The sequence below is a fragment of the Anabrus simplex genome, chromosome 3, assembly GCF_040414725.1.
Source record: "Anabrus simplex isolate iqAnaSimp1 chromosome 3, ASM4041472v1, whole genome shotgun sequence".
NCBI lineage: Eukaryota > Metazoa > Arthropoda > Insecta > Orthoptera > Tettigoniidae > Anabrus > Anabrus simplex.
In genome coordinates this window covers 404,170,950-404,191,839 of record NC_090267.1, presented here as the reverse complement: position 1 = coordinate 404,191,839, position 20,890 = coordinate 404,170,950, and positions in this window count along the sequence as shown.

Sequence of the window (20,890 nt, the reverse complement as noted above, 5' to 3'; positions counted from 1 at the left end):
CTGGTAGGAAATGATGGGATTGGGAGAAGCCTTCGTTCTGCTCTATAGTCGCAACACATTCGGTACACAGTCAACAATAAGATACGACAGAAACATACTATTGTTGAACAAGTCGTTTACTGTGCAGTCCGCATTCAGTTGATATATGAAGGGTAAGAAACGTTTCCGCTATTCCCCGTACACCCAGCACGCGTCCGTAAGGATTCCGGGGGCAATCAAGCGTGCTGACTCTCTGGATGGTTGCCACGGGTGATGGCGGGGAGGGGCCATCACTACGGGGAAGCCTGTTGCGATCGCAGCTGGTACTCCCTCGCTGTACTTGTTACATCGTCGGGGTGACAGTCGAACTCGACACGAGGTCACTGCTCCTCAGAACAGGGGTTTTCTCTGTTTGGGGATTCAGTTCCTAGTGTCGGATACGACTGAAACTTCGGGGATATTAACAAATACGCGAGATGAGGTGCGCGTCCGAAAGGATTCCGGGGGCGACAAAGCGCATCGACTTACTGGATGGTCGCCACGGGTGATGGCGGGGAGGGGCCATCACCTCTACGAAAGCTCTCTGCGTTAGTTCAAGGAGGCAAGACACCCTCGTCGTATTTGGTGATATGGACTTAGAAGAAGTTCTACCCGCTATCTGACAAGAAAGAAGAGACATGCGGCGAATCGACAAAATGACGCATATTCAGTTGATGTGAAGAGCTTCAATTGTAAAATTTTGGTATCAATGGATGATCATGAAATCTATGTATGGATATCCTTGTGATATTCGATAAATAAAATTCAACATCACTGTTCTTAACTGCAGTTTTCTTTAACATTCAGCAATCAAATAAAGAAGGCTAAATATATTTACACTGCTCACAACCATAGTGTTAACGGGAAATTTAAGACAATACCCATCTCCCATAATTTCGGAAACCATAGAGCCGAGAGTGGGTATTGATTATTTTAATCTTAAATTTCGATACATGCAGTTTACAAAACTGAATATAGTATAATTGAAAATCATGCACTAAAGTCACAAATAAAGAATAACGTGTCCGGAAAATACGAATGAAAATTTAATATGTGTATGTAATTTAGAAATTAAACAGCGAAAGAATGGCCTGAAAAGTGTGTTAGAAATATTATTGTAAGGAATGAAACTTCTCGGATACGCTATCGAGGAAACATGACACCCGCCCCAAAGAGGTCATCACAGTAGTTATCCTCAGTCCCTCCATATGTCCGACACCTGAAATGAATATTAATATTGACTATCGAAATAAAAACAAAAACGCGCAGACTAATAGAACTACGACGATAAACTAATTATATGCTATATTTATAATCAACGCACCTGACTTCTCTACTCTTCAAAGCAGTTATATATTCTAGTTGCTTTAGGTACAATTCTGTTAGTAACAAGCATGTATCACTTCCTTTCCTTCCATCAGGTTACTACTCCACATTTCCCTAATAATGATGAAATTTTTTTCATTTCTTCCCGGATGCATTCACTCTCTGTTCAATAACTTTACAATCGTATACAGTTGAAATCGTTACCCATTTTTCTCATATCTCCCTCGTTACTTCCCTTGTCTCTAAACAATCTTTTATAAGGTGTGCCCATCCCATTTCTTCAGAACATATTAAACATTTATTTTCATCTCTATTTTGTCTGTATGCTTAATTTTTGTATAACCCCATTAACCACCCTGTTATGCACCTCAATTCCTTATTTGTTATATTATCTACATTTATTCTCAATATCCCAATTAAATTACAAAATTCCCCTAGTGACTTCTTGTTTTTACACTGTGAAGCAATTTGTTGCTCTTCAATATCATTAAATCTTAGAACAATTCTTTTACATATTCTTAGCTGCTATATACAATCAGTTTCTCAGTTGTATCCAAATTCCTATCGTTTCCAAAAGGTTCCGTACCCCATCCACCCAGTGCCCTTGTTTCTGATATTTCATTTACTGTTGGTAGGCCTTCTGTAACACTCCGCCACCTGATCCCAACTTCAGCCTCAGCCAATATTTGATTATCTTTTTAACAATATACTGGAGGGACCGTGCTTCATCGCAGCATTCGTTATAAATAGGTCAGATAATATGTCTTGATACGTTTCTCATATTCGTATTGCTTTGCTTGCTCTTTTCAATGGTTTTATGGACATTTAATAAGAAGCGTTTTATGCTATGCCTCAGGTCGTAATTATAATTAATCTCTTCTTATGTCGTTATGCCGTCGGTTTGGTAAAAATTTATCCATATATTCGCTTTTTTATCCTGCAGTTCTTGATGTAAAGCTTGGTAATAATAATAATAATAATAATAATAATAATAATAATAATAATAATAATAATCGTATGGCCTCAGCTACCGTGTGCAGACATTTCGATTTGACGCCATCTGGCTGTCTGCTCGTCAATTTCGACGTTCCGTTTTACTCTAGGTCCGCTAGATGGCAGACAGAGTAAACCGGATCTCTCTTGGGCGTCTATGGCTGAGATTTAATTAATTTTGTCGAGTAAATACCAAATGTATCACCAGAGAGCTTTTACATGCCGACATCGTACGACATGGAGCGTCGAATGGACTTTTTTCCGCCCTTCAAAAATCCGACTACCTCTGCCGGGTTTGAACCCGCTATCTTGGGATTCGGAGGCCGACACTCTACCACTGATCCACAGAGGCAGCTTAAAGCTTGGTATTGTGTGGTAGGATAATCGCAGTCCTTCTGTATAAAACGGTTGTCTTGTGAGCTCATAGGTTAGTCAGGTTGCCAGGCAGACAAATTTAAGATTTCATAGCCCTCACTCCTTCTACAGTAGTGTAGGTTGGTTATTCTTCGATAGGTGTTCCCAAATAATTTCTAATTTTAGACATCCCATTCATTATTTGTGCATGGGGGGATTTATAAGTATATAGTACGGCGCTCGCGAGCCGCCTGGTATAAAATTCCCCATCCATCTGTTATTCACAGCAATTATGAAAAAACGAGACTGTTTCAAGAGCTGAAATTCGCACCAGATAAATGTTGTTGTCACTTCTTAAGAAAAATACGACGAAACTTTCACAATCAGGAATTCGGTACTTTTTAAATAAAATTACGTGTCTGAAGGTTCGCTGTAGATGATTGCCAACGAACACAGAATAATATAGTGATGGCGACTCATACCGCGATGCATTCGCTCGTTGAGGCCAAGATTTGTTCCCGTAGCCATATTAACAACATCGTCTGTGACAGCCAAAGAGCATGGAATAAGATACGATAGAGAACCTCACCAATGTGCAGCCATAATTGAAGCCAATAGACACGCGTGACCGCCATATTGTTTGGGCTACAATATTATAGATCGATTGCTGTCTGTTATCTATCAAGTTACTATACATAAAGTAAATACAAGGATTCAGTATTATTATTATTAGTATTATTATTATTATTATTATTATTATTATTCGAGTTTATTGAGATGTTGAAAGGAGTAGCAATAAAAATGGAATTACGGCCTTCGGGAAGAAACCAGAAATCTAAATATAAATGGCGGGACGAATTTGACCGTCGTAAAACTAGACAAAAATATTGTTAATGCAGAAATTCTGATGGGCTGAGCTTCAGAAAGAACGTGTTTTTATGTCAAAGATTTGTAAATTTTGACATTCCACTGATTGTTAACCGGAGGTAATTTCCTCTAAATTTAGCCTTCACCATCACAGGCAACAAGGCACAGAGACAAACTTTACATACATTTGGGATGAAACTGCCCGCTCCAGTGTTTAGATTACCCATGGATAACTATAGGCCTATGTTCTGTAGATTTCTCAAGAGTTCCCAGTCCCGTGAACGTCAAAGTACAACTCCCACTTACAATTGCACAAAATATGATGCATGATGAATTTTCATAATTTCTGTTACGATTCTATACAACTGACATGTAAATAACATGAAAAGGTCTTTTTCGTATGATACATTAATGTACTCTATTCAAATTTCGGATTACATTTTACATACCTTTTTTTATGTTGAAGACGGGTGCTGGGTGGTACTAGCTTTTACAGTACACTATATTTTCTGTTACAGCTAGAGCAATTTTGTTACTTTCATTGATCTGTCTCTGTCTCACACTTGGCTTTGACACTATGAAAGTGACTGAGGTATTATGTGTGATGCTAGTAATACCATTCTTCATGCAGCAAGTCCCTGCTATGAAAGGTGTGAAACTGTTGCTCATAGGGTAGGTTGGTGCATGCATTTCAGTGGGCTTGGCAGCTTTTGGCTCAGTGAGGAAAGCAAGATGTACCTCAATCATCATTTCCCTAGCACGTCTTTTCAGTGATGCCCAGGCTATCTATGACAGCTGACGGTGGAGCTGTTGAGGATCCAACCAGCCTTCAGGCTGATGACTAAACATGCATACAAATAAATAAACATCTTAGATGGTCGACATGAGGAAATTTTGGATTTATATCTATTTTCTTATTTCATGAGACATTGTGGTTGCCTGGAGATCAACTATTTCTGTGATATTTATGATGACTACATATTACCGTGCTGCATGGTTATTTCTGTTTACAAACAAGTATTAGAGAGAGAGAGTTACTGCCAGCAGGCGGGTTACGTCAGAATATGAAGAGATAACAACGGGTGGTCGCAACACCTTGGAGTAGTAAACCTCGTTTACGACCGCATAGTACTAGGTTGGTTCATGTACTAGTGTACAGCAGCACCATATTTGTTGTCTGCATATCATCAATGGACAGTGTGTTCAGCAACGACAGAATCTGGTAAGAATGCAGCCGAAGCTCCAAACAGACACACACGTATTTCGCCGAACAGTATTAGTTTTTGTATCATACAAACAACTCTTTTATAGAGTGGAACGTATACACGTGTATACATTATAAGTTATTACATTTTCTTATCTTCACCTTTGACTTATTTACAAATGCACCCTCTTAAGGGTGTGCAGTAAAATGACGGTTATTTGTTTCACAACGCAGCACGTTGTAGCACTCCTACGAAAATAAATGATAAGGCATCCCATGCATCACTAGTGGGACAATTGTAAGTAGAAAGTTCGGTAATCGCGAGCCACCTGGTGTATATAGATTTTCAAACATTTGAAGTATATTTCAGATAGTAATAGTGTCTATATCCAACGATAGATTACTCTGCATGCAATGCATGGCCAGTAGTACAGAGGGTATTTCATATAATCAGTAAAATGAACGCTTTTGGGCAAGTAATTTTTTTCCCATCTTAGTCAACAATGTAGTATAGCTTATCCTCTGTGTCATCGGGCCTTCTGCCCAATTAGATTTAATTCAAGTCATGTCAGGGTAATGCTTGAGAGGGTCCAGCATCCCAGTCTATTTTCTTTTCGGCCTTTTCTACTTACCTTTAATTTATGCCACTCTCGGACGTGTAGCTACTGCTCCTTCTCGATTCTTTTGACCCGTATGTTGTGTTTTTCTTCCCTGTTGAGTAAGGGCAGGGATGTCAAATTGTATAACAGCTAGTAGTTACACTGAAAGGTACCTTGATGTGAATTCTAGAGCTGTTCGATCATTGAGAGTTAAAGTTGGGAATTAGATACCCATTTACAGCGTAACCGTAAATTATGGAAACTCGCCTTTCTTGACTGGGTGAAATACAAAGAATATCTTACCAAAGATTTCGTAGAGGCTAAAGTCTTGTGAATAGGGAGGTTCTTCTCCTCCGATATTCACTGAGCTGTAAAATTGTGAATTGTTAAATATTCTATTCTAAATATTTATTCTATCGCTAGGCTTTATTGTTAAAATTGTTACTGTTACGGAAAAAATGAGCAAGACTATTATTTAGGAAATCGATTCAAAATTTAAAGTTTTGTGTGTAGTAATTTGTCCAGTCCCATATTCCCTACCATTTCTTCCCCTCTACTGTCCTTGTTTGAATAATAATAATAATAATAATAATAATAATAATAATAATAATAATAATAATAATAATAATAATAATAATAATAATAATAATAATAATAATAAGATGACCTAATACCATGTGCAGGCATATCAGTTTTAATGCCCTTCACGCTGCCTGCGCATTAGTTTCGACGTTTCATTTTACTCTAACAGATATCCGGCTACATGGCTAAATGGTTGGGGTTGTGGCCTTTGGCCCAGAGGGTCCTGGGTTCGATTCCCGGCTGGGTCTGGGATTTTAATGGTAATTGGTTAATTATCGTAGCTCGGGAGCTGGGTATGTGTGCCGTCTTCATAATTAGAAATCATCTTAGGTAGGGCCCCATCCTCACAGATATGCAAGTCACCGATAGGCCGTCTACTGCAGAAAGAACAGCACCATACCTCTCCGGAGGCCATACGCCATTAGTATTATTAGACTCTATTGGAAGGCAGAGTAAACCGAACTCCTCAAATGTAATCTTTCTGGAAGTAGAGAAAGGGGCCTGCCATTGTAACGAAAACTCCCCAAATCGATTGGGACCGCGCAGTAGGAGATGGGGCCTGCAATTATAATGTAAACTTCCCAACTCGATTGTGAATGGCAGTAGGCAAGTGAACCTGCCGTTATCGTCACAACTCCGCAACCGACACTTTATATTGTAAACAACGTATCTGGACTGACCCATGGCATTTCTTGGATAACGCTAAGATACTTGCAATATTAAAACAATCTTATTTACTGCACGTGTCGTACAGTATTTACTTCGATATCCGTATACAATGTAGAATACCGTAGCGAAGCACGGGTATATTTGCTAGTTATTATTATAATATATATATTGCGAATGAGCCCATTAGGACTACGCAAAGTACTTAGAGACAGGCATTTGCCTTTCTTTGTGCCCACACTTCCTTCATTCGTTTGCTGTGTGCTTCTTTTCTCTCTTGAGACCATGTTGTTCCGGTCTTCTTCTTTGGTTTTTCCTCTTGGTCAACTTGCCACTTATGAACTTTGGTTCTGAAGATAACCCGGCTTTGGATGTCTTCAGGTGTAATTCCTGCCAGTTTGAGATCTGTTTTAATTTCGCCGATCCATTTTATTGTTTTTGTTATAGATATTTTGGGTGAGTCTATACGCAGTTTCCATTTTTTGGCATCTAACTTCATTGGCTTTTGTTTCCATTCCATTCTCCTGAATTATTTCACCGATATATTTGAATTGCTGGACCCGTTTTATTTTGCCATATTTTGTCTCCATGAATTTAGGGGCTTCTTTGCTGCAGGTCATGTATTCAGTTTTTTCAAACGATATTTGGAGGCCGACTTTTTCCGCTGTTTCTTTCAGGAGTTCGATCTGGTTTATGGCTGTAGAAACGTCACGAGTTAAGATTGCCAGATCGTCCGCAAATGCCAGGCAGTCTACTGCTAATTTGCCCCTACCAAGAGTGATTGGTTGGTCAATCTTGAGGGCAGACTTCTGTTTTCGCCATTCCTGTATTACCTTTTCAAGGACGCAGTTGAAGAGTAGTGGAGAGAGCCCATCTCCCTGTCTTACTCCTGTTTTGATTATTATTCATTCAAGACTGTTCTAGTTTTCAATATTATCTAGAATACGAGAAAAGTCTATTTCTTCCATTCATATTTGCTCGATATATTTCGTTAAAATTAGCACGTTTTTCCACATGCAGGATCTATAGACAGTATTTGCATTCTCACGTCATTCAAGAGCTAATGATGAAAAATAAATTCCTTAAATTGATAAGCTGATATTTTGACGTTATCAACAGAAGAATATACAACATTCCTTTACGATGACACGTTTGCCGATATGCAATTACCCTCGTAATTGACATACGTCAGCTAAACATGCAACTCTACTGTTGTTCATCGTCGATAATTAATCAATCTTCCAGCAGTGTATCTGCTTGTGAAAGTCAATATTTCCCTATTTCATCATCATGCGACTTTCCAATCTAACCCAGTGCATAGTTTTGGTGTACTCAATCGATTGACTCTGCTGCTTTGTTTAACTTATCGCTTCTGTTTTGAACAGCGTTCGCCTGATGGACGCTTCACTTGAGGATCTGGTTTCCATAGTAACGTTGAGTTCAACTTCCGTCAGTTTTCGCGAGAGCACGAAAACAGCCAATTCATCAGATAACCAATACCTTTTAGATCGTCGACTATGGTGGTGTACAGCGAGAAATTTGATCGTGAAAATTAACAGTGAAGGCGATATTGTGGACTTTGAAGATAGCTATCATCTTCGTCTGAATCATTCAAATAGAATTGAATAGAATAAGAACGGAAGAGATAAAAGTGAATACTCATTTACTGTTATTCTGATACGAGAATTAAATGACATTTAGTTCCATTATCGGTGCTGATAATAGGTGTATAATATATACAGTTAGTATCAGAGGTATAAATTATAGTAAGCGATATTTCACTAACTTTACAGGAGAGCAAAGGAAGCTGCTGAGACTTTTAAGGAAGGTTGAATCGATAGTTCTGACCATCATAAACTATCATAAGAACCAAGGACTGCGGGGAACGGCTGAAGGTTGAAATGTTGTATGAGCACTTTCCATTGTTTATCTCTGGTTCTCTTTGCACATACGATAGTATCAAACAGTACATCATCCTTCCTGCGAAACATATACATACAATAGAAGACAAAACCAAAACAAGTGATATCCCATAAGAAACTCAAAATCGTCGTACTTCTAACGTCCAGAATTAGGGCCTATTATCATTATGTCCATGAAACTCTTATTGCTACTATTTAAATCCTAGCTACTAAGTCCTACTATTTAAGGCTTTAATATTTTAGGCATTCGTGAATTATATCCTTGAGCGAGTTGTACATTCCACTTGTCTTTAACATCACATTTCTTTTGTATATTGAAAAAAAATTAAACCCTAAATGTGCTTCAAGGATTTTTGCACGAAGACAAATCCACATTTATTTCACGTATCAACAGAGGGTCCTAGATCTACGAAATAGTATGCGAGGTGAAGGATCTTGGATGATTATTTTATAGATAACGAACTCCTCATTCACACAGGATAGAACATACAGAACTCTAGATCTTTTATTTGGGAATATATAAGTATAAATATAAATATAAATATAAATATAAATATAAATATAAATATAAATATAAATATAAATATAAATATAAATATAAATATAAATATAAATATAAATTATTTATAGTGACAAACACGAGCATTTGTTTGCGGGATGCCCCCGTGAATCTAGAATGACAATAGTCAAAGCATTGTGTGGAGTCCCAGATTTAAAATACACCTTACTCAAAAAAAGTATTTTTCTGGATATTAAAATTCAAGAAACAGGATTATTCACACTAATGAAGTTGTAAAATAAATATATTCTAAATTTTAAAAATTAGCAGTTTGGAATTCTGAAGGAAGATCGATGCGAGGAAATGTCTTTACAAAATTATAAATTCTAGAATTGGTCTTTTGTAAATTCATAGCACATTAATGCATTCCACATCCCCAGGGCCAAGCGTAGAAAAAATAGCATTTCACACTGAGAACGTTAGAATATCCGCTTAGGCAAATATTCTTCTACAGCCTATAACAGTACAGTTCTTAAACATGGCCTGTTGGACTCCACTCACTAATTTAAACTTTTATTATAGATCTTGTGAACTCATTGGCAGTACATGGATACCATCATAAAATCTGAAAAAAGAAAGGAAACAAGTGTTTTCATGACCGCGACAGCAAATGCATATGTGAACTGTGTGAACAACTCTGTGATGGTTACCAGTTAAAAATCGAGTAAAATGCCTAGTGTAAAATGAAGTGATCAGAATGTGAAAGTGTACACGGTGAGGTAACACCAGACATAATGCACAAGTTGTGTGCATTTCAATAAATAATTATAGATTTCATAGCATCTAGAAACCACAAATTATTTCCGAATTACAAAATTATAAATGACTGCATATTCCTACACATCTCTCCAATCATGGATACAGTATACTGCATAATGTAAATAGTGATTTTGTGTAAACTGCTATTCCATTATTTTATTTAGTATTAATTAATATATAATAATAACCAATTTATTATTGTTTCATATTAATACCCAGGTTCTTGGCTGAATTGTCAGCGGAGTGGTTTTCGGCTCAGAGAGCTCCGGGTTTGATACCTGGCCAGGTCAGAAATTTAAACTTTATCTGGTTAAATCATCTATCTCGGGGCTAAATATTTGTGCATGTCTTAAAAATTTATTTATTTATTTATTTATTTATTTATTTATTTATTTATTTATTTATTTATTTATTTATTTATTTATTTATTTATTAATTTATGCCTTTTTTACAGTGGCGAAGTTAGGGCTCGAGGCCCTCTCTTCCACTTAACCACATACTAATCAAAATATTAAATAAAATACTGAGATACTTAAAACAGTTAAAACTACAATAATTAATGAAATTGAGAATAGATTTAAATAAATTACTAAGTTAATACTAAAAACTCTTAATAATGACTAATCCTCAGGCACGCACACATTCATACTTCAAACGTTCAGTCAGCTGTCCTCAGCAGGTAGTCTCGGCAGGTGACTTTAAATTTGGCGCCGGTCACTACAAACGATCTATTAATTTTATTTGTGCCGTGCACTGGAATAGAAAGAGACCATCTGGAACGTGTATTTAAGTTGTGAAATGATAATAACAAGGTGAATTTAGAAGAAATATACAGTGGCTGACTTTCAGCTAACACTCTAAACACCATCGCTATAATGTGTAATTGCCGACGTTCATCAGCCTTCAGCCATGAGAGAGCCTGATAGTATGGGGTGGTACGAATATCGTACCCGATATTGTAAATAAATCGCAGGCAGGATTTCAGTGCTCATTGAAGTTTAAGTGTTTCTTTTGTCGTCTTATAAACTAGAACGTCACAATAATCAAGAATATGGAGAACCAATGTCTGTATTAGTTTAGCCTTCAGCTCAAATAGAAATGCATCCCTTTGCCGTTTAAGAGGGTGAAGCACTCCAAAAATCTTTTTGCAGTTTTTTTTTTCGTGTGATCAGACCAATCAAGTGTTTCATTCATAATTACGCACAGATATTTAACTGTTTATCTGTAGGGAATAAGTAATGCTACCATTCAGTAGAATAGGCGGGATTGCAACATTGTTGGAGCATTTCAGTAATTTTCGTGATCCAATTATGATTGACCGAGATTTTGTGGAGTTTAGTATAAAATAATTTCGTTGTGCATATATACTTGGTCATCGGAGGTCATTGTTAATATCTTGTATTGTTTCATCTAAGTCTGAAGTCTTGCAGTGTCGATAAATTTGAAGATTTGGAGGTGGTGTGTGTTATTTCCTGTCACAGATGGTATTTCTTTGATATAAACAGAGAAAAGTAAAGGCCCTAGAATACTGCCCCGTGGGGCACCACTAAGTTTCATTTTCCATTTAGAGGCCTTGCTGTTTACTGTTGCACGCTGTTAACGGTTACTCAATTAAGAACTAAAAAACTTAAGAGCAGCCAGGTTGCCTACATCAAAACAAACTAGAAAACACCACAGAAACATGTAATAGTGAATACATCCCTCCACATATATTTGGTGTCAGGAAAGATCGTAACAATGCGCTTAATACAAACAAAGCCCCAATTCCGGGTAGTTGGGAAAAATACCAGAATAATAATTGATACTCAGTATTAACATTGTCCGACTCATTGGATGAATGGTCCGTGTTGAGGCCTTCGGTTCAGAGGGTCCCGAGTTCGATTCCCAGCCGGGTCGGGGATTTTAATCGCGTCTGATTAATCCTGCTGATTAGCTTTCTTCTTCTTTTCCTACCGCTGTTCCCACACCTGTAGGGTCGCGGATGCGAACTGCATAGCACGTGTGGATTTGGGCCTGTTTTACGGCCGGATGCCCTTCCTGACGCCAACCCTAGATGGAGGGATGTAATCACTATTGCGCGTTTCTTTAGTGGTTGGTAGTGTGGTATGTTGTCTGAATATGATGAGGAGAGTGTTGGGACAGACACATACACCCATTCCCCGAGCCAGAAGAATTAATCAGAAGCTACTAAAATCCCCGCCCCGGCCGGGAATCTAACCCAGAACCCTCTGAAGCGATGGCCAGTACGCTGAACATTCAGCCAACGAGTCGAACAAGAAGACGACTCAGTATTAATATAATATAATATAATATAATATAATATAATATAATATAATATAATATAATATAATATAATATAATATAATATAATATAATATAATATAATATAATATAATATAATATAATATAATATAATATAATATACTAAGAACTACACACTGACAGTGTGGTAAACAATTCCTGTAGTGTGCGACAATTATTATGTATATATGGCCGATATATGGCTCGTTAATTACGACACTGTTGCATTTTGTTCCTCCATTTTTACTTTCCTCACTTATTTCCCCCAGAAATATTAAGTAGTTAATTAAATTATTTTTTATAATTGCTCTTAAATAATAAACTAATTTTCTTTCTTTCTTCTTAATCTGCTTACCTTCCAGGGTTGGTTTTTCTCTCGGACTCAGCGAGGGATCTAACCTCTACCGCTACAAGGGCAGTGTCCTGGAGCTTCAGACTATGGATCGGGATACAACTGGGGAGAATGACCAGTACCTCGCCCAGGCGGCCTCCCCTGCTATGCTGAACGGGGGCCTTGTAGAGGGATGGGACGATTGGATGGGACAGGCAAGGAAGAGGAAATGAAGTGGCCGTGGCCTTAAGATAGGTACCAACTCGGCACTTGCCTGGAGGAGAAGTGGGAAACCACGGAAAACCACTTCGAGGATGGCTGAGGTGGGAATCGAACCCACCTCTACTCAGTTGACATCCCGAGACTGAGTGGATCCCGTTCCAGCCCTCGTACCACTTTTCAAATTTCGTGGCAGAGCCGGGAATCGAACCCGGACTTCCGGGGGTGGCAGCTAATCACGCTAAACCACTACACCACAGAGGCGGACGTAGGCTACTAATTTTCGTCAGTTTAAATTTTTAGTTTTTTTACTTAACTTTCATGATCTTTACTTTAAGTCTTCAATTTAACTTAAATATGCCAGTTTTAATATGCATTTAGTCTGTTATTTATTTACATTATTTCCATTCATTCATTTATTTTTATAATGTTAATTATTTTATTATTATATTTTAGATTGTAAAACACAATGTGGCTTAGTGTACGAAATGGCCTAAAGCCCTAACTTTACCACTGAACAAGGCAATAATAAATAAATAAATTAGTTAATTAATAAAACTTGTAATAGAAAATAAATGTACTACTTTCCCTAGTGTGCTGCACTTGTTATTCAATAAAGGGTTAATTACGTCAAAGTGCTATTTCCTTCGATATTGATCCTACGTTTTCCTTCTAGATGTTTATCAGATCCTATTTCCTACCGAGTTCGGTAGCTGCAGTCGCTTAAGTGCTTAAGTATTCGGGAGATAGTGGGTTCGAACCCCACTGTCGGCAGCACTGAAGATGGTTTTCCCATTTTACAGCAGGCGAATGCTTGGGCTGTACCATAATTAAGGCCATGGCCGCTCCCTTCTCTCTCCTAGCCCTTTCCCATCTAGTCGTCACCATAACACCTATCTGTGTCGGTGCGACGTAAAGCAACTTGCAAAAAAAGTCCTATTTACCTACGGACGTATTTTATTTCTCCGCTAATCGTACAACTATGTTATCATTTTTGTATGATCTTTCGTCTTATATAAACTTATAAACCAATCCAATTAATTCTCCTTCATACTGTACTTCAGGACTACCTTTCTGACCCATAAAGGTATGATCCGCTCACCCCATCAGGAAGTCAAAAAATTTAGATACGATATTTATGTACACTTCTGGAAAAGCACAAAGCTTTGAGGTTTACACCCTACATACCAGAACTAAGCACCAGTTCAATTCTTGGGGACAAAAGCTGCTGGGCAGAGAGTTGACAAATCTAACCCACATAGTCCTGAGGCTATGTGTATTGGAAGCCTTTATTAACTCCTTCAATCTCCTTCATGGCCGGTACGGAGATTGCTTTTCCTTTTAATACTCTTTTATAAGTGTTGTTCCTGTATTCATAAATTTAATCATTAATATAGAAGTATTGTGATCTATAAAGGTAAGATAAAAATAAAAATAGACACACTCTAGAAACTACAAAAGTTTAATTGCAGGGATTCTTATAACCCGAAAACCACTAAAAACTTTTTAAAAATTGCCAGCTCTCCCCGTCGACCCGAGCTGGGTGGTGGGAAGTTTCGAAACTGGGGCTCAGCAGGAGAACAACGGAAGTACGCATACGTAAGCATAAGTTTTACCCAATGGGAAAGCGACCTCCTGTAATTTCTGTGATCTTAAAAGTTTCCTAACAGGGAAAGAAAATTTTTAACACCAAACATCCTAAAATGTCTTGAGGGAAATTTTCGAGTATTAAGGAGGAATATGAATTGAACCGTAAATGAAGCTCCATCGAAGTGATCCCGTCAGTTTTCAGTAGCTGACAGGGCCTGCTACAAATACTGTACAACAGCGTTCTTCTGAATTAAGATTTATAAAAAAATAGCTAATTGTTCCAAGTAACTCAGCAAGCAGGAGACTAATTTACATAAACATACAACGACCCTTAACATGCTATCTAGGTGCCACAAAACCTCTACAGAAGAAACGAAAACTCCTTATGATGTCACAACACATCCCAGACTCCCACCCAGCAAAACAAAACACGCAAGTGTAAGGCAGGTAGGTACTCCACAGAATCCCCCCGCCTTCCACTAATCACTTCACTCAGTACCTAATGTTTTTAATTCCTAAAACTTACGCACCATGATATCTGACACCCGGATTACAGACGCTGCAACGGATGTGGTGGTTTTCATCAAGACGCTAATTGTCAAATTCCTAAAATTTCGGCACCCTGAGGTCTCACATTCAGATTTCGCCCTTTGTAACATATGTAGTTGTATTCCACATTATGCTGATTTTAAGGTTTTTTTCAGACCAGTGGACATGCACAAAGTGCCACAGCAAAATATGGCACGTTGCTTCCTGTTTTTCTATTTATTAAACTTCGGAATTAGAATATTCTAGGAACAGTAGAAACTTCACCTCTCATTTCCATTGAAAAAACACACAGAAACATAGCCATGGCCACTTCTCAGCGTTCCCGTACCTCCTCCCACTACATACACAGAAAGGCCTGTCCTGATACAATTACATATATCGACCTCACATTTTAGTCTAGTCCTGAAGATCTGGAATTAAAGGAGGAGTCCGAGGCTGTGCGCATCCTGGGCTCTGTAATACCAAGCTGCATTGCCATTCACTAGCTGCTCTTTTTAAATAATTTATTTATTATTTTTTAAATTTGTATTTATTAATTAAGGGCTGTCTTTTAGTACCGGGAGGATCCGAGGACAGGTTGAGCTCACCTGGTGCAGGTTTTTGTATTTGACGTCCATGGGTGAGCCGCGTGCCTAGGTGTCAGATGATGATGATGATGATGATGATGATGTAGGGAGAGGCTGAAACTCGGTGACAGTACACAACCTATTCCTGTCGAATAACACTAAGGGGTGTGCTCAAGGCTTAACATCCCTATCCGATGATCGAATCACCATCAACGTACGCTCTCACCGTATACGAACACTGCGCAGAGGATTGGAACAGAGTACAGGCTTTTAGCTCGCAATTGACTGATTAGAAATTGTAAACTACAACCTCTGTTACCCTGTCGGACAACAGTCCGATAGTGAAATTTTTCCACAAAATAGATAAATGACTTATCTTTACAAAATGTATGAAGACAGCAGCATGCAAATTGCACCATTAACATCGGAGCGAACTTCCCTAACGGAAAATATCCTATATTTTATATTAAAATAGTTAAGAACTTAATAGCAACCAGGTCTCGTATGTCACAGGTCAGTGAAGTTGGCCGCAAATATTTTCTCACAAAAATTGTAATTTTCTGATCAAAGTGCACTATTTACTGCTTTCTACTATAAAATGGAATCAAAAATAAAACTCACGCCAAAATAAATAAACGGCAGGAGAAACATACGTACAAAATAGAGAGGGATTCACTCAACACCGGCACGCGTCCTCTATACTCGTTATAATGCATATCCACAGAGACTTGCATTAAAGAAGCAACTTCTCAATCATCTATTTGTAACTTGTAATTCGAGTTATAGTGTATGTCTTACGGCATGTCATGATGTTAACACGTAACAGATGAAGACGTAAGTTATTGTACATTTGCATAATATTCGGTGTAGGGTCGTGGGGGTGGAGAAAAGTTTCCTTCTATATACAGACAGGGTACGGTACGGAGGCCTCCTAGACAGTAACGCAGTCTTTCAGGCCAGGGGTTTCCGTGGCAGTGGTGTGATATTTGGAGAAGGTAAGGTAGCCGTCACCTATGATTTTTTTTTTTTTTTTTTTACAATTTGCTTTATATCGAGCCGACACAGGTAGGTCTTATGGTGACTATGGGATAGGAAAGGCTTAGGAGTGGAAAGGAAGCGGCCGTGACCTTAATTAAGGTACAGCCTCAGCATTTGCCTGGTATGAAAATGGGAAACCACGGAAAACCATCTTCAGGGCTGCCGACTGTGGGGTTCAAACCCAATATCTACCGGATGCAAGCTCACAGGTGCGCGCCCCTAACCGCACGGCTGACTCGCCCGGTGTCACCTAAAATAGGAGTCCGGCTCCATGGATAAATGGTTAGCGTGCTGAGCTTTGGCCACAGGGGTCCCGGCTTCGATTCCCGGCAAGGTCGGGAATTTTAACCATCACTGGTTAATTTCTCGGGCACGGGGGCTGTCGTCTTCATCATCATTTCATCCTCACCACGACGCGCAGGTCGCTACGGGAGTCAAATCGGAAGACCTGCACCTAGCGGGCTAAACATGTCCTCGGACACAACCGGCACTAAAAGCCATACGCCATTTCATTTCATCTAAAATAGGAGCTGTCCCGGCATTCGCCTTATTGAAGAAGAATGGAAAATCATTCTCAGAACAGCCGACGATGGGAACCATTGGGGAGGTGGGCCTGTTAGACTGTGACGCCGTCTCACAGGTCAGGTGATTTGCGGTGGTGATCTGTGGAGAAGGTGAGGGGTTTATCAGCTGTGGCCTGTACTATGAACTGCCCAGCATTCGGGTTAGTGCAGGAGAATGGAAAACCACGGAAAACCATTCTCAGGACAGGCAACGGTGGGGACCAGCCCCTCTCCGTCTGCCGAAAGCAAGGTGAGGCCGTAGCTACCTGTCCTCTGCCCGGTTGGCCGTTCGGAGTGCAGAGTTGTCGGACCACGGACCAGTCGTGACGACTTTTAGGCCGAGACCTACTCTTCAACGCCAAACTGGTACAATATTATGAAGAAACTGTATTTCTAAATGTAGACAGAAGTTATCAATGTTTTCAAGACTTACCTTGATCTAGATGTAGGTTAATATCCCCATATCTCCATATTTTTTTCAGGATCTAAGTCCAATTTTACATTACGTTACATTTTTAGCTCTGTGTTTTAAAGATTGATGTAAGTTCAAATTGACATAATAACTGCATTCTCTTCATTAATGTAGGAAACGCATACTGAAAGTGTTAGAGACACTTTTCTTCAAATATTGCGCAGCAGTATATTCCGATAGCCCTTATAACGTCGCTCAAGTTCATGTATCCCATCTCTCTTCCTGATACAGTATTCAAATACCGCAGTTTTTCACAAATGCAAATCGCAATGAGATTTAAGAAAGAATACTGCGATGAAAAGATGTTACGAATTAAATGACTGTGTAATATAAAAATAAACAGGCAAATCAGGTACATCGCGTTCTTGAAATTAAAGGTCGGCAATTTGTTAGTGTTCCCAAACTTGTGTTTAATTTTTGTATTAGTGTAAGCGTCAGTGCATGTGTTTAGTTCCTAAGCAAGGGTTTTATAATACCTTCGAACTTCGAAAAATAAATGATTTCCAGTCAGTAAGTATTATTTTACACTTGGGCATTTATGCGAATTTACTTTGAGTCCATACTTAAACCTTGCTCCCATCTTGACCTCTTCGATGATTCCGTATATTTTGTTTTTATTTCCTAGGAAACATGATGATACATCACATGAAATGGCGTATGGCTTTGAGTGCCGGGAGTGTCCGAGGACATGTTCGGCTCACCAGGTGCAAGTCTTTAGATTTGACTCCCTTAGGCGAGCTGCGCCTCGTGATGAGGATGAAATGATGATGAAGACAACACATACACCCAGCCCTCGTGTCAGCGAAATTAACCAATGATGGTTACAATTCCAGACCCTGCCGGGAATCGAACCCGGGACTCCTGTGGCCAAAGGCCAGCACGCTAACCATGTAGCCATGGAGCCGCACATGATGATACATGTTTCTTAGGTACTGTTACCAAGTTCCGACTTTGTAAAATATCTGGTAGTGCCTCATTAATTCATATCCATTCTCAATTTTTACTACCTACCGCTATTCTGCGAATTCCGATGTGTCTCCTCTCCTGCTTACTATCTCGGAACTTTCCTTCGATACGTTCTGGGCATTTGATGTTGAGAATCAGTATGGGATTCCTGGGAACACTGAAGTAATGGGTGAAACTTACACTCGTGTCATTACGTTGTTTTGCTTCTGAGCTCCAACGTCGAACGCTCGACTTGTTCTCGTCGAGGTTTTCTAGGACTCTTCGATTTTTATAGGGATACTGACGGTACGGAATTCTCAGATACCAGAGATTTTGGTTTATTAGTTCCCGAGAAGTGTCTCATTAATGCTTCGTTTGGTTTTTATAAGGATTAATATATCATTACACTACAACTTAGTAAAAATGAAAATATTCTACGAAGATTTATTCATAGGCAAAATGTGTAATAATGGAGAATATCTTGTCATGTGAGATGGTGCAGAGTGGTGCGTGTTCATTGTTATCCATGTACCCGCCTCCGCTGCCAATCTTAAACATCTGGTAGTGGCGGGAATCAAACTCCAGAGCTCCGAGGACGTCATTTGATAATTTTAAACCATTACACTCCCGAGGTGGACATTAAAGCCGTCTTTAAAATAGTTTCAGAAAATTACATGGTCTTAAGTACAGAATCGCAAGGGTGAGTTTGTAATTACATGTCTTCATACATTCCTGTGCATAGCACAACAGTTTCAATATAATTTTACTCGTGCGCTGTAATATGGAGCAGTAATGAACTTAGTTGCAGCAAATAGCAGCAGAACTCCTAGAATAGAAGCAGCTTTGCCCTTTGTTCTTCTGATGCGGGTCGCTGGAGCGACAAGTTATATCTGACAGCTGCAAAGTGGTTCTCAGGATTCCTGATTACTGAGTATGAGACAGTCACGTTGACATCAATGATCATCCTCGTTGGCTGAACGGTCAGCGTACTGGCCTTCGGTTCAGAGGGTCCCGGGTTCGATTCCCGGTCGGGTCAGGGATTTTAACCTTAATTGGTTAATTCCAATGGCACGGGGGCTGGGTGTATGTGTTGTCTTCATCATCATTTCATCCTCATCACGACGCGCAGGTCACCTACGGGTGTCAAATAGAAAGACCTGCACCTGGCGAGCCGAACCCGTCCTGGGATATCCCGGCACTAAAAGCCATACGATATTTCATTTCATATACATGTATATTTTATTATTAAAATGCCCTTGCTGGCAGGACCTAGTGTTTACAGTGCACTATGTCTTTTGGTATAGGCTAGAGCAATTCTGTTACTTTCATAGATCTGTCTCTGTCTTATCCTTGGCTTTGACAATATGAAAGTGACTGAGGTGTGAGTGATGCTAGTAATGCCATTCCTTGTGCAGCCAGTCCCTGCCACGAATGGTGTGAAAACGTTGCTCATAGGGTCGGTTGCTGCATGCATTTCAGTGGGCTTGGCAGACTGATATGTAATAGCAACGGCTGGCTCGGTGAGGAAAGCAACGGGAAACTACCTCACTCCCCATTTCCCTTGTACGCCTCTTCAGTGATGCCTAGGCCATCTATGACAGCTGATGGTAGAGCTGTTGAGGATCCAACCAGCCTTAGGGCTGAAGACTGAACATACACACATTTTACTATTAATTTAATAACGAAGGTAGCCAAATAGGACTCAGTATCCTGATTCAATTTTATTTACTATACTACCATCTTGGGAGAATACATAATTATAAATACGTTAAATGATCTGCCTGTTATCGGGAGAGTTGGCCGTGCGGTTAGGGGCGTGCAACTGTGAGCTCACATCCGGGAGATAGCGGGTTCGAACCCCACTGTCGGCAGCCCTAAAGATGGATTTCCGTGCTTTACCATTTTCACACCAGGAATATACTGGAGCTGTTCCTTAATTAAGTCCATGGCCGCTTCCTTCCCACCCCTAGGCCTTCCTATCCCATCGTCGCAATAGGACCTATATTTGTCGGTGCGACGTAAAGGAAGTTGTAAAGAATCCCGCTCCTTTTCAGGTGGTGCTCAATGTTATCAGGGGCTGCCTGGCCGAGGCGGTAAAGGCGCGCTCCCTTCGCCCGGAAGGACGTGGGTTCGAATCCCCGTCAGGAAGTCGTAAAATTTAAGAAACGAGATTTCCACTTCCGGATGTGCGTATGGCCCTGAGGTTTACTCAGCCTACACCAAAAATGAGTACCAGGTTAATTCCTGGGGGCGAAGGCGGCCGGGCGTAGAGCTAACCACTCTTCCCCATCACGTGCCGAGGTTAACAATGGTGGAAGCCTTTACCTTCCACTCCTCCAAGGGCCTTCATGGCCTGTATGGAGGTGACTTTGCTTTGCTTTGCTTTGCTCAATGTTATCATAACCTATTCTCATATGGTAGTCTTCATCATCCTGGTTCTTACCTTCCTTCTCCTTACAACCTTCAA